The sequence below is a fragment of the Chrysochloris asiatica genome, unplaced genomic scaffold (genome assembly GCF_000296735.1).
Source record: "Chrysochloris asiatica unplaced genomic scaffold, ChrAsi1.0 scaffold00245, whole genome shotgun sequence".
Taxonomy (NCBI): Eukaryota; Metazoa; Chordata; class Mammalia; order Afrosoricida; family Chrysochloridae; genus Chrysochloris; species Chrysochloris asiatica.
This window is the reverse complement of record NW_006408763.1, coordinates 1,977,178-1,989,843: the sequence shown is the minus strand read 5'-3', so window position 1 is coordinate 1,989,843 and position 12,666 is coordinate 1,977,178. Positions and strand designations below refer to the sequence as shown.

The following is a 12,666-nucleotide window of genomic DNA, read 5'->3' as shown; positions in this document are numbered from 1 at the left end:
GACACCGTCCCTCCTGAGAACATGTCTAAAGTATGAGAGATGAAGTTTCAGCATCCTCCCGTCTAAGGAGTATTCTGTATGCACGTCTTCCAAGACAGATTTGTTGGCTCTTTGGCAATTCATGGGACTTTTTAATATTCTCCTCTAACACCGTAACTCAAATGCATCAATTCTTCTATGGCCTTCCTTATTCACTGTCCAACTCTCACATGCATATGAGGCTATTGAATATTCCATGACATGAGCCAGGCACATTTTAGTCCTCAAACTGATAGCTTTGCTCTTGAACACTTTAAATAGATCTTGTGCAGATTTCCCTAATGCAATATGCTGTTTGAATTCTTGACTGCTACTTCTATGAGTATTGATTGTGAATCCAAGGAAAATGTAGTATTTGACAACTTCATTCTTTTCTCCATTAATCATGATGTTCTTTATTGTTCCTGCTGTGAGAATTTTTGTTTTCTTTACATTGAGGTGCAAACCATAATGAAGGCTCTAGTCTTTGATCTACCTCAGTAAATATTTCACATCCTCTCATTTCCAGCAAGTAAAGTTGTATCAGTTGCATATCACAAGCTGTTAAAGAGTCTTCCTACAATCCTGATGCCATGTTCTTCTCTTTATAAGGCATAGCAACCATTGAAATGAGGCCCACCGAACAGAAGGCCAATGGAGAGAAGGGGCGGGGTGAGAGGAGGCTGAGAGATTGAGAGAGCCGGGTCACTTGAGGTCCTGAAGACAAGATGAGAACTTGCACCTTGAACTTGGAGGCCCTGGGAAGCCACGAAAGGTGAAAAAAGTGACAGGGATAGTTTTGAGATTTTACAACTGTATCCATCTGTCCTGTGCTGAGGTTCTCCAGGTGTGGAACCCAACCAGCAGTGGCAGCATCACCTGGGAACTGATTAGAAATATAAACTCTGCAGCCTTGACCCAGACCTGCTATACCAACAAATCTAGGTATGGGGCTCAGCTACCGTGTGGCACCTAATTGAAAAGATCTCCCAGTTGCTGTCAAGTAGATTCCAACTCATGTTGACCCCATGAGTTTCAGAATAGCACTGCGCTTCCAGAATTTCATGGCTCTGATCTTTAGGAAGCAAATTGCCAAGTCTTTCTTCTGAGGCATCTTTTAGTCCGTAGTAATCTGAGTACTTAATCGTTTGCACCACCTGGGGATTCCACTTAGAAAATTAAGTAGACACTGGTGTGGCACTGTGGGCTAATGTGCCAGTCATTTGAACTGCAAGGTCGGTGGTCCAAGCTCACCAGCTGCTCTTTGGAAACCCAATACAGGGTTGCTATGGGTGGGAATCGACTTGATGGCACTTCGCAACAACAACAAGGAAACACATAAGAGTAGGGACTACCTTGTCTTAAGCTATTTACTTAAATGAAAAATGAGCCCAAAGTGTTGGGTTTACATATCACTCTTCCTCTACTTCCGCCCTCCAAACTCACAGTGACCAGTGACCTTACGCAGCTCCCTGCCTACTTCTGAAAAAAAAGATTCCCCAGCCTCCCCACTTAAGCTGAGGAGTTATCTTAAACCCCCACCTTCCACCTCTGTCAAACATCTTGGTCTCTTTCTGCGTTTTTTCCTGCTAATCATTTCATTTGGCATGGTGTTCTGGACACAAATGAGAGAACGCCAATCATGGCCAGCCTAAAAGTATTGAGAAAAGCTATGAAGGTGCAAGATAACTATGAAAACCTGGACATTTGGACAAAGTTTAAAACGACTGAGCATGCTCAGGCCTGAGCAAATGTCACCTGCAGGAGAAAAGGGTCCGTTTTTCCACTCATCAGTGAGAGCAGAGCTAGCAGGAACAGCTTAGGTTTCAGCTGGGAAAATATACGTCATGTTTTAGAGCCATAGAAGCAGAGGTGCTGCCAAGAGGGGCAGTGAAATCATCCTCACCAGAGACACTCATGATGAGACCACAACAGCCAAGGACACTCGCTATCCATCCACCGAAGCTTGCAGGGGCAGTAGGTTGTGAAGCCTGCCAGACTCTGGGCAGAGCGCCCCTGGCCAACTGGCAATCCCACCTCCTGGAGAGGTGGGGAATGGGTAAGGCAGGAATCAAAGGGACCGAGACAGCTCTGCAATCATTTCAGCTGCTTTCTTACCAGGATTCCATGTATTTGTTTCAGAGAAACATCCATGTATTTCTTTTTTGCAGCCAACACCCATCTTCCCAGAAAAAGCAGCATCAGCCACAGCAATCAAATCAATAAGAGCTCTGAGCTACTGACCACACACTCCATGCCCCACTCATACTTCATAGTCATCACAAGGCCCACTTTACAGATGAAGAAACTGAGGCTCACTCACTGCAGCTGTGTCTGGGGTGAGATTAGAGCCCAGTGTCGGTCCTCTGACTTCAGAGCCTCCACTCAGGATTGCCAGGAATGATGTATGGACATTAGGGAACCAATTAGGAATTGGTCCAAATGTGCTCCACCCCACTTCGAGGCCCTTGGAAGGTTTACCTTTACCTGGTTGACAGAAACTAGCTCCATGATCATTATTGAGGTGAACAAAGAATTAAAACTTTTCCAGGAGCCAAGATTCTCTGGCGGTCTCCCATCCAAGTCATAGCTGGGTCCGACCCTGGTTAGCTTCAAGATCAGAAGGCATCAGGCTGTGTAGTGGCTATGAGCTAACCTTACATTCAGCAGTTCGAAACTACCAGCGGTTCCATGGGAGAAAGATGAGTCTTTCTGCTCCCGTAAAGATTCACAGCCTCAAAAACCCTGTACAGGGTCGCTATGAGTTGGAACTGACTCCACAGCACATAACAACAACAACAACCGATTAAAAAGCATCCATTGAGTCCCCTCCACCACTGCACCCACAGTTCTAGATCTGATATCTAAAATCAAGTGTCTCCATGAAAATATCTCCTTTGCCCCAGCTCTGCTATCCCACACCTTGCCCCACAGGCTTTGATGGAGTGACAGGGGCTGGCAATGAGTGAACATCACATACCATCACTCACTCCAAAATAGTCACCGAGCAGGGGTTCGGCCATAGCCTTTCAGGTCACCAATGGGCTCATGTGCTTCAGAGTCAGGCAACACTCTCCTCAGAGGAACACTCAGTCAGAATGTTTGGAGGCTACTGCAAACTGAGATGATATTGTATAGGTACTGTTAATGAACTTCAATTAACCCTGGACCCAGTCTTTATCCCACCTTCTCGCGGGAGCAAGTCTAGGCTAACCTGGCCTTGGCCACTCTCTGAGGCTCTAAAAATGATTTCTCTCACAGATGTGAAGAAGAGCCAGTTTTCCTCAGCACTTCCACTCTGTTCCCTCAACACTACGTCAACATCACAGTTCTCATCGGGTGTTTCATTTGTCAGGTGTTTCTGCCAAGGAAACTGCTCTACTATACAACCTAACCTACCTTGCCTCGATTAAAGAACCTCCTCAAAACAAGTTCAGGAGCGCGTGCCCTTGGGCAAATGGAAGGTCATTGGATCATGATTGTGTGTGCATGCTTATAGTGGCAGGGCTGTGTCCACTTGTGAGAAGATCAGATTGTATCAGAAAGCATGGGTCAAGACCAATCCAATCCCACTGCAACCAAATCAATTTGGATACATAGTGACCCTAAGTCAGGTTTCCAAAACTACAAATCTTTACAGGAGCATACAGTCTCGTCTGTCTCCCAAAGAGCAGCTGGTGGGTTTGAACTGCCGACCTTGGGGTTAGTAGTCCAATGCCTAACCTACAAAGCCACAAAACATGACAGACTCTGCAGAAGTGAGTGGGAAAGTCTTTCCATGCTATTTAGACAAGTGCCTGAAGTTGGGTGAATGGAAGTTATTTCTTCTTGATGGAAAATCTGGGTTCAAGCATGTCTGTATGTTCATGGAGAGTCTTCATCTTTCTCCTAGTTTCTCCAAGCTCAGTGGAGCTTCGTGCAGGCTTTTCTCTCATGGAGAGAGGCAGAGATAACTACAGAAGGAGACAGGTTGGGCCTGGGGCTAGACGGAAGACTTTCCAAAATTTTTCTCTCCCATTTGCTCTTCCCAGCCCAATATATGAAGACCTGATTCAAACCTACCAGCTGGCCTTCACAAACCCTATACAGGGTCACTATGAGTTGGAACTGACTTGATGACTTCAACAATAATATGGGAGGATGGGGGACAAGAAGAGGCGGAAATGGCTTCTGGGGGTCTGACTTCATGAATCCCAACACAGTGGTGAATGTCACACCAACATGAGTCTTATGAAAATAAACACTCCCCTGTGAACTCGGCTAAGACCTGCCAACCTTCACCCATACGAATCAACTCTAGCAGATTTTCCAGCTGGGGATCTGTTTGCTCAGAACACCCCATGTAGGGGCCAGCCCTGTGTGAACGGGTTCCCTGAGGTGGATGCAGAACTAAAAGTGGCAGGAGACTCAAGATGGTCAGTTGAGAGTGCTTTATTATTTTACAGATTCAGTTTAAATACATTTTTCTTAGGCATATGGGAGAGGACAAATCATACATCTTTAGATAATGATTCACAAGACCTTCGCTAGATCACAATACCATTGACATCATTCAATGAGAATAATGTGTTGGAAATCAATATGTGTGAAGGTTGGTTTCATAGATGGGGAGCACAGTTTCCAGGATAATTATAAAGATATGGATCAAGAACTACATACTACAATAGTCACATACTTCAGAGTTCATTTCTTTAATTATACTTGTATTACTTCTATTTAGGTCTGTGTGGTCTTGGCCCATTGCCGATGGCTAGCAAGATTTGCCTTGTAGTTCTTTCCAAGGTTTGCCTTGGATTAGAGCACTACCGCCAAGTGGGCTTCACACACTTCCCTTGATTCCTATAACCCTGCCCTCCCTGGACTCTTGTGACTCTTGTCACCATGCCCATCTCTCACCCACTGTGCTCAGCAGCACACATCCAGGATGCAGCTGGATAGGATTTGTTGGTGACCGCAAGCACTGAGATGCTGAGGCCCTGTGTCATGGACGAAAATCTGACACGAAGGCCCTCCTCAGGACGAGCCAGGGACCCTGAGGGCCAAAGGAAGTAACCTCCTGACATCCTGGGTTCATTGGTTTTTGCATACTCACTGGTGGGCTACCTCTGTATAATATTCTTTGGTCTTATTATTCATTCTATGCTTCTAACTCCAGTAATTGTAGCTTCTGAGAAAATGGTTTCTTATGTGCCTCTCTTTTTTTTTTTTTTTTAAGGTTTTTATCGTGGATTGAGTGTAAGTTTACAGGGCACATCATCAGTTTCACATTCAACCATTCATATGACTTGTTTCATTACATTGATTATAATCCCCTCCATACATCATCAGTTAACAGTGTTTCTCTCTATCCTCTTTAGCTTTTTGGGGGGGGTAAGGGAGGGGGAAACTTTGCCTTTTTGGAATTTACAGTCTCGGCTTTTAGGGACGGTTTTTACATTTATCTGTGGATATCCAGGACTCATGTATGTGATTACTAACAAGCATAACTGAAATATCAGATCAGGGACAGTTTGCTCTGTCTACTAGGTGGCTAAAGTCTGATCCTCAGAGCCTATGGTTTGGACGGTCTGCAATGCTTGGGCCCACAGGGACTTGAACTCCTGACTGGGTCTGCACGGTCTGCATCAGATTCCTCCTTATTTATTATTTGTTTAAGGGACGCTGCCTGTCTTAGGCAGTCAGTGCAAATTCCTCTGTCTTACCTGTCAACAAAACTCATTGCAGCATGGCAATGGCTCTGTCTTAGGTTGCCAAGGTTCCATGTGATCCTTACCTGTCTCTGGCCACATGTCCAGCATAAGCAGCCACCTTCCGAAGAAGGCAGGGAGGGAGAAGACCGGCTGGGGACCCCATACGCAAGACGTTGCCAGACCACCACCTGCTCTAAGGTGACCAAGCAGGATCACTATGCTGAGATTCAATCAAGTTCTTAGGGGATCTTAATCTCTAGCAGGGGTAGCAAATTAGTAGCCACTCAGTGCTCAACTTGAGAATTACTTATATCAGAAATTTGAGCATGTAGCTGATGGATATCCACAGACAAGTGGATATTATTCCACAACCTCCTAAAATGCTGTTGAATTAAGTTCCAATCAAGTTCTGGATTACTGAAAAATAACATAAATCTACTTATATCGTGAACAAACTTAGCTGGGAGTGTAAACTGGATATATTGAATCTTATTTCCCTTGAGCGATCTTCCTTTCTCTAAAGCATTTAGCCTGTTTTGTAAGCCTTTATCTATTTACTCTTGGATCGTATGAGCAAGACTAATATCCCTAGACAGTTGATTTACATGGTGTGCCGGGCAAAAAAGGTAACAATTCCTATTAGTGCAGTGATTCTTGATTATGTGCCTCTCTTAAGTGCGTAAGGTCCTGGGAACAAATCTCTCTGAGGGACAAGCTCTGGTCACCTGGCAAGCATGTCAAAACTGTTCTTTATCAAGTTATTCAGTTATGTTTGATATTAACTAATACATGAGCTCTTGATATCCATGTACAATAATAAAACAAAAAACCACTCTAAACCCGAGGCAGTAAAACTTCCTCATACAAACAAAAGCAGGTTTGCTGGGATTATGCAGGGAGGCTTGAGAGAGAAACTGCCCAGGGTATTCACTCAAGGTAGATTGGTAAATTCCGGGAGTATTGTTTAAGGAATAATAGTGGCAGCCCCCTCAAACTGTCCCCAGGTGTAACCCATTAACCTAAATGTTCTCCTTTCTCCTGAAAGCTTAAGCCAGGTAGCTGAAACAGCTTTACTCCCTTCAGACCTTTTAAATCCTTTTCACCTTTTCCCATTAGAGATTAAGTGCTATAGGTATGTTAATTAGCCTTGAGAAACCTCATGGTCATTGCCTTAGGATTTAAGCCTAAAAAGTGTTTTATAACAGTTTGCTTGAATTTTTGGAAAATTAAGAATGTTAGATTATTAAGACAATTTGTGAAGTATATTTTAGAATTTGTTCCTGTAAATCATTGTGTCCTGTTTTGAATGATTGATCACATTTCATTTCTGTACCCTGTCTTATCTGAATAATCACCTTCTTCCTTTGTGCAAATTCCCTCCCTGAAAAAATAAAAGATGAATGCAGATTGAATCCTGCATGCATTACTGCCTGCAGTGCCATGCTGCCTGCAATGCAGGGTCTGCCTGCCAGTTTTGCATCCACTCTGGTCTCGGAATGTCTCCTTTTTTCTCTCGTTGCGTCTTTGTGTATATTCTTTTTCTATTTCTTTCACCGCCAGATCTCCCTACTTCGTGAACCAAACTTCCCTGTCGAGGCAGGTTCCCGACAAGGATTAAGTATACATTTTAACAAGAGTACAGAAATGCTATCTGTGTGTGGTCAACTGACACTCTCTAGCATCCTGCCAGTAACCCTAGCCTCTTCGCACCAACCATGACTTAAGGAGCTCAAGCTTCTGAAATGGTTACCCATCCCTGGAGCAAGCAGAGGATAAACAGGGAGGTAAAATAAAATCAGGGTTGATTACCTTCATGGCACCCAGTGCTTGGAATCTCACTGCTAATCTAGAAGGGGTCAGAGCTGCCAGCATGGCATTGAATCTTGCACTCTTGTTCTTAATCGGTGAATGGTACTGTCCATCTGGCACCACAGAACCAAACCTGTGGTAGGGGGACAAGAGGGTGTAGAAAGAGAGGTGGGAGTTAACAAAAAAGAGATGGAAGCCCACTAGAAATGAAGTCTGGCAGCTCACACATGCAAATAGGGATGCTACACAGGTTTCTACATCCTGGAACCTCCCTCAGGAGACAGAAAACAGCATAAGGGGGCTCCCTAAGAGATGCCAAGGAAGGCTTGACTCATGGAGTTTAAGAACGTGTTCCTCAGCAGTGATCCCTGACAAAGAGAAGCATGAAACCAACATTTTTCTTTATTGAAATATAATTCATATACCATAAAAGTCATCCATCTGAAGTATAAAGTGACTTTATACTTTAGATGAGTGAATTTTATGGCACTGTTGGATAAGCACTGGACTGGTAACCACAACATCGGCAATTCAACCCAACCAGCTGCTCTCGGAAACCCTATATAGGATCGCTATGAGTCAGAACAGACTCAATGGCACACAACAACAAAAGTATAAAATCCAGTATTGCTTTTAGTATATTTACAAATATGTGCATCCCCACTATCTAACCCCAAAAGAAACCCTATATCCAGTATCAGCCACATCCATTTTCCCATCTTCTCACAGCAAGCACTAATCCTGTCTCTATGGATTTGCCTATTTTGGACATTTCATACAAATGGAATCACACAATAGGTGGCCTTTTGTGTCTGTCTCCTTCTACTCAGCAAAACATTTCCAAGGTTGATCCATGGTGTGGCTCATATCAGTAAACCATTCCTTTTTATGGGTGAATCATATTCTACTTAATGAAGAGACCATATTTTCTCTAGACATTAATCAACTGAGAGAAGATTGAAGTTGTCAAGGACTTCATTCTTCGTGGATCAACTATCAACATTCATGGTAGCAGCAGTCAAGAAATCAAATGACGTATTTCATTAGGCAAATCTGCTGCACAAGACCTTTTTTGAAAGTGTTGAAGGGCAAAGATGTCAACTTAAGGACTAAGGTGTGCCTGACCCAAGCCATGGTATTTCCAATACCGTCATATGTGTGCAAAAGCTGGACAGTGAATAAGGAAGACCATAGAAGAATTGATGCTTTTGAGTTATGATGTTGGAGGAAAATATTGAAAGTGCTATGGGCATCCAAAAGAACCAACAGATCTGTGTTGGAAGAAGTGCAGCCAGAGTGTTTCTTGGAGGCCAAGATGGCCAAACTTCATCTCTCATACTCTGGACATACTTTCAGGAGGGAGCAGTCGCTGGAGAAGGGTATCATGTTTGGTAAGGTGGAGGTTCAGAAAAAAAGAGGAAGACCCCCAGCAAGATGGATTGGCAAAGTGGCAGCATCAATGGGCTCAAGCATGGCAACAATTGTGAGGTTGGCCGAGGACCGAGCAGTGTTTCATTCTGTTGTACATAAGGTTGCTATGAGTTGGTACTGACTCGATGGCACCTAACAATAACAACTATTCATCAGTTAATGGACATTTGGGTCTTTTCTACTTTGGGGCTTTTGTGAATAATGCTATAAACATTTGTGCACAAGTCTTTTGTGTTTTCACTGCTCTTATGGAAAATGTTTTCACATAGACCTAGGAATGAAATTTCTGGTCCATATGGTAATTTTTTTTAGAAACTGCCAGTTTTCTAAAGCAGCTACACCATCTGACATTTCCGCCAGCAGGGCATGCGGAGTCTCCTTCTTCCACAGTTCACGGACACTGTTTATCATCTTTGTTATTATAGTCATCTTACTGGAGGGGAACTGGTTCATTGTTGTGGTTTTGATTTGCATTTCCCTAACTACTAACACAAAATGCCTGGTGGAGCAGTGGTTAAGCACTCAGCTCCTAAGCAAAAGATTAGTGATTAGAACCCACTCAGTAGTCCTGACTATCTGTTCCCATAAAGATTGTTGTTGTTGTTAGGTGCCCTTGAGTCAGTTCCAACTCACAGCGCCCCTATGTACAATAGAACGAAACACCAGCTGGCCCTGCACCATCCTCACAACAGCAGCCACTCTTGAACCCATTTTTGCTACCACTGTGCCAGACCATCTCATTGTAGTCTCCTTATTTATCGCTGATCCTCCGCTATGCCAAGCATGATGCCTTTTTCCAGGGTTTAGTCCTTCCTGACAACATGCCCAAAGTATGAGAGATGAAATCTCACCATCCTGGCTTCTAAGGAGCATTCTGATTGTACTTATTTCAACACAGATTTGTTTGTTTTTCTGGTAGTCCATGGAACCTGGACTATTGTAATACATACACATCAATTCTTCTATGTTCTTCCTTATTCACATGTATATGAAGCTATTGAAAATACCATGGCTTGCGTTAGATACATAATTTCCAAATATTCCCTCCAATTCTGTGTGTTGTCTTTCCACTTTCATAATAGTGTCAGTTGGCACACAAAGGTTTGTCATTTTGGTAAAGTCCAAGTTGCCTGTGTTGATGTTTTTTCCTTTTGCTGCTGCTTTTGGATTATCTTAGAAATCAGTACCTAATCTGAGGTCACAGATTTAAACCTATGCTTTCATCTAAGGATTTTATATTTTTAGTTTTTATACTAAGTCTCTGATCTATTCGGAGTTAATTCTTATGTACAGTGTGAAGTAAGGACCAACTTGTTCTTCTGCATATGGCTATCCAGTTGTCTCCATGCCATTTCTTGAAAAGACTATTCTTTCTCCATTGGATGGTCCTGGTACCCTTATCAAAAATCAATTAAGCACAAATGTTGGGTTTATTTCTAGACTCTTAAGTCTGCTCCATTGATCTGTATGTCTGTCTTTCTGCTCATACCACACAGCACTGAGTACTGTAGCTTTGTCATAAGTTTTCAAAGCAAGAAGTGTAAATCCTTCAACTTTGGACATATTGTCAGAAGGACCCAGTCCCTGCAGAAGGATATCATGTTTGGTAAACTGGAGGGTCAGAGAAAACGAGGAAGACCCCAATGAGATGGATTGGCACAGTGGCAGCAGTCAGTGATGGGTTTAAATATAGTAATGATTGTCAGGTTGGCCCCGGGCCAGGCGGTGTTTCACTCTGTTGTGCATAGGGTCACTATCAGTCGATAACCCAACTCAATGGCACCTAACAACAACAGTACTTTTTCCAGATTGCTTTGGCTATTCTGAATCTCTAACATTTTTACATATAAATTTTAGAATCAGTTTTTCAATTCCTGGGGCGGTGGGGGGGGGGGGCAGTCATCTGAGATTCTGACAAGGATTATTTTGAGATGAACCATCATTACAGCATTGGAGCTCCTCCCTCAAGCCTCAAGCAAAACCACTGTGTTACCCCTGCGGTTGTGTGGTGTTTGTGGTACAGTTTAAACGGTCACTGAAAGGCTACGACATCAAATCTGGCTCATCAAACAAAGACTCTGTGTCTCTTCCTACCTCCTACTGACAATGCAGCACACTGCCATCTGGCTTTCTGGTTCAGTCAGACTCTCTAATCCCTAATGCAGAGATGCATGCTAATGCACAGTGGCATCTTCTGGCCACTCAGCTCTCATTAGAGAGGGTGAGTTGTGGAGAGAGCCCCATCTCTTTGAGTGATGCTGACAAGCGACCAGGAAATGTGCAGGCACCCAGAGAAGGCTAATGGCCCTCAGTCTTCACTGTCCTGGGCACTGCTGGCTCCTGAGGGACCCACGGGCCTTCACCCCCAACAGGACAGTTGTGAGGATGATCTTGTTGGTTTTGCTTCCTACCCACTCCCAGGGATGGATGGAAGAGTTAACAAACAACTTTTGGTTTATTTAACATTTTGTTTCCCATATATTTTTCTTAAACTTTTGGCATCTACTGTCACATTTCTCTGTTGGCGAGAGCTTGCAGACACCAAAAAGGAGGGCAGTGTTAAAGGACAATCCGTAAGGAAACATGAAGACAACTGATCTAGGTAGTCTGACAGCTTGCTTTTCCAGAGATTGAAATGTGGTTGTGGGTCAGAGTTTTATTGTGTATGTGAAATACTGTTGAGAAAATTAAAGAAAATTCTTGGAATATCTTAGCTTCTGGAACGAACATTTTGGAGCCCTGGAGTTCCACCCTCAGAACACGCTTAAGGGTCAATCTTCATCTCCTGATTGAACCCATCTTGACCTCACTGTTGGGATGCGAGAAAAGCACACTGAGCACTTCTGAAATTACCTATTCAAGTAGTAAGGAGCCCTGGTGGTGTCATGAGTTATGCACTGGGTTGCTAACCACAAGGTCAGCAGTTCGAATCCATCATCTGCTGCTCTACAGGAGAAAGGGGAGACTTTCTGTTCCCATCAAGATGTACAGCCTCAGAGACTCTATGTAGGATTGCTGTGAGTTGGAATCGACTTGATGGCAGTAGGTGTTTTTTCAGGATTCAAATAAAAGTGGTTATAATAGCCTCAAAAGCTGAAACCAAACCAAAACCCACTGCAACGAAGTTAGTTCTGACTCAGAACAACCCTGTTTATCTTGACGGGATATAAATCTTTATGGGAACAGAACAGTCTCATCTTTCTCCTTCAGAGTAACTGGTGGGTTTGAACTTCCAACCTTGTGGTTAGCAGTCGAGTCCTTATCCTACATCACCACCAGGGCTCCTTCAGAACCTGAAAGGAGGTACCTTATTCCTGACGCCCACAAAGGAGGCAATAAAAGTAACCAGTTTGCATTATCCTTGTTGCTGCTGCTGCTGTTAGCTGCCGTGGAATCACCCCTGAGTCAAGGCTACAATTGTCTGGACCTGTGCCATCCCCATGAGTGGTTGTAAGTCAGACGCTGTTCTGTTGTGAGCCAGAGTTTTCATTGGATGAGCCTTGGAAGTAGTTTTCTTTCTAGTCGGTTTTAGTCTGGTAGCTCTGCTGGGGTCAGTTCAGCATCATTGCAACAGGCAAGTCTCCACTGGCAGATGGGGATGGCAGCACCTGAGGTGCATTAGTTTATAATAGAAAAAAAAAAATCAAGAAAGAGGAAGCCACCTGTTGTTGTTGTTAAGTGCTGTCGAGTCAGTTCTGACCCATAGTGACCCTGTATA

The 12,666-nt window shown here is 43.6% G+C and overlaps 1 pseudogene; it reads right to left on the bottom strand.

Moving 5' to 3' along the window:
- Positions 1-1,755: 1,755 nt before the first annotated feature.
- Positions 1,756-12,666, bottom strand: part of LOC102831437 — a 15,114-nt pseudogene continuing 4,203 nt past the window's right edge.